Source organism: Pantherophis guttatus, chromosome 1, assembly GCF_059756535.1.
Source record: "Pantherophis guttatus breed Tessera chromosome 1, ASM5975653v1, whole genome shotgun sequence".
NCBI classification, from domain to species: Eukaryota; Metazoa; Chordata; class Lepidosauria; order Squamata; family Colubridae; genus Pantherophis; species Pantherophis guttatus.
In genome coordinates, this window is record NC_142063.1 from 1,292,027 (window position 1) to 1,294,887 (window position 2,861).

The following is a 2,861-nucleotide window of genomic DNA, read 5'->3' on the forward strand; positions in this document are numbered from 1 at the left end:
CCTGGAATTAAGGAGAAACTTCCTAAAGTAAGGACAATTAACCAGTGGAACAGCTTGCCACCAAAATTGGAAGGGGCTTCATCATTAGAGGTTTTTAAGAAGAGACAGTCACTTATCTGAAATGGTGTAGGTTCTCTTGCTTGAGCTGGGGGCTGGAATAGAAGACCTCCAAGTTCCCTTCCACTCCTATTCCTATTCCTATTCCTATTCCTATTCCTATTCCTATTCCTATTCCTATTCCTATTCCTATTCCTATTCCATTCCATTCTATTAGGTAATTGGGTGAGCCTCTGACTGGCAGTGGGGCTATCGAGAGCATATCTACCATGGAAGAACCTGCCTTTCAAAACAGCCAAGAGTATAACTTTACTGAAAATTCCATGTGGGTACAGAAGTGGAAAAGCGAATTCTAACAATTTTGCATGCAAACAACATAGGAAAACTTCCCCTTTTCCTGATTTGTCCATTTGTCTAGCCAATCAGTTATAATTGTGTTGATTTGATAACAGTCTCTTCACCTTGGACTTTTGCAGCTGATGACCTTGGGGTGCTGGATCTGTCTCAAGCTTCAAGTCTTCATGCTCCCAAATGCCCCCGCCCCCTGCATTCCAATGTCTTCCCTCCCCCTCTCCCATTGCTGATTTTGGCTTGTGAGCGGGCTTTGCATAGGGAGCCGACCATGACACTCTGTTTCTTGAACCTTGGACTGTTGTTTTGGACTCTGGACCTCAGACTTTACTTGTGGACTTCGGACTCGCCTTCCTGTCTTTGGAATCTTGGAGTGTGCTTTGACTTTTGGAACCTTGGACTCTGTTTTCTGGGTTCAGGTTTTGGGAGCAGTGTGTCTTGTGCTTAAGCCTGGTGGGTCAGCTTGAACCCAGTTTCTGGAACTGGGAGGTTCTGGGGGAAGGGGACTACAGAAAGGGAAAATGAGGTGGAACTTTACCAGCCCCATTGGTGAATTATGGGATGTTGTGTAAGTGAGTAATAAACTGACTTTTTCTCTCTGTAGGAGGATATCTGCAGTCCTAGCCAAATTCCTTAATCATCCTAATATACCAATGGTCTGAACTCGTTCTTTTCCCACACTGACTGTTAGCACCTTCAGAGGAAGGAGAGAAGAACATAGCACCATGCACCCATTCCTATAACCCAAAACAAACTTTTCTGGCTCCAAGGAGTTGTTAGACAGCTCTCCTGCAGAGTTTAAATTAGCCTTAAATTAAGTTAGTTTCTTATTATATCCCCAGCCATGGGGGTTTAAATAAACCAGTCATTTTATCCAAATGTTGGTATGCTTGTTCACACTTACTAGGGTAAAACTGATTGTCACCTACTTTCCTACTTCATTCATGCTATCCAAACAAACTATGGGTCAGACTCCATCTTGGGTTCAGGGGCTCAGTTTCAGGTGGGACAAATTCCACCTGAACCTTGACCCTCAAGTCCATCTCCTCCTTGGATCAACAACAGACTTCTGATGTATGAAGAGAAGCTATTGCTAAGTGGGTAAGATATTGGTCTTCCCTGCAATTATCAGAATAACAGTCATTCTAAATGTATCCCCCATGGATTTCAACCCAGAAAAATATTCTGAGGTAAAATAAGCTTTTAAAAATAGGCTCTGAGTTTCCTCCTCCTGAAAAGGCAACTCCTGGCTTTGGTGAGACTCAGCTGGTCTTGGTTTTCTCTTTGGTCAGAATCCAAGGATAGGTAAGGGGAAGCACGGATGATGTAAATTTGCCCTGGGACCATCCAGGTGGCATCGTCTCTCTCTCGCTCTATAGTGCCAAAACTCTGGTGTGAATTCAAGGGCTACCTGAACTTCAATTGCTGCACAAACCTTGATTTCTGATCTAGGAGTGGAGGTGAGAAGAATGTCTGGGCTGCCTCTCCTCCTCCTGCTGCTGCTGCTCTTCTGGCTCCTGCCTCCAACTTCTCTAATGTCTACTAAGAGGAAGCAAACTGGGTGTGTGTTGACAAACACGGTACACACTACGAGAGACTTTTACAGGCCTGGTGATCTCATCATTGGTGGGAATGTTGCCCTGGGAACTGCAATTAAAATCAACTTCCAAACCTTTAAAAAAGACCCATCTCTACTTCTGAAGAATATTTTGTAAGTTTCACCCAGAGGGGAAAGATGTAAATAATTTTTTTTTTAATTGAAAAGTTTTACAAAAGAAAAATACAAAATCCCCCCCCCATGTTCCCCCCACTCTTTCCCCCCCTTCATCCCTCCCTCCCCCCCGCCCGACTTCCCAGAGCAAAATACAAGGTATTTCGTTTAATCAAACATAAACTAGATTAATCTACCTATCCTCAAAGTACTGCCTCCCCCACTGAAACCTTAACTCCACTACAGATAACCAAATGAAAGAGCCTTGGTACTACAGGGGTTTAAGGCACCCTGTTATTAAGCTTATTAAGACCAGCTGCCTGCAATTACTGCAGGGTTCGAATCTCGCCAAGGCTCAAGGTTGACTCAGCCTTCCATCCTTTCTAAGGTAGGTGAAATGAGGACCCAGATTGTGGGGGCAATAAGCTGACTTTGTATAAATATACAAAAGAATGAAGGCTATTGCTGAGCACATTGTAAGCCGCCCTGAGTCTTCGGAGAAGGGCGGCATATAAATCAAATTTAAAAAAAAATACTTCTAATACTAACATTCATTCATAAGCTATTTGATATTTTCTTGTCTGATACTTATTTTGAATATAATCAATCCATCTTCTCCATTCCAATACGTATCTTTCTTGCGTGTGGTCCTTCAAATACGCCGAGATTTTCACCATTTCTGCTAGGTTTGTTACTTTCAATATCCACTCTTCAATAGTAGGCAGAGTCCTTCTTCCAATAT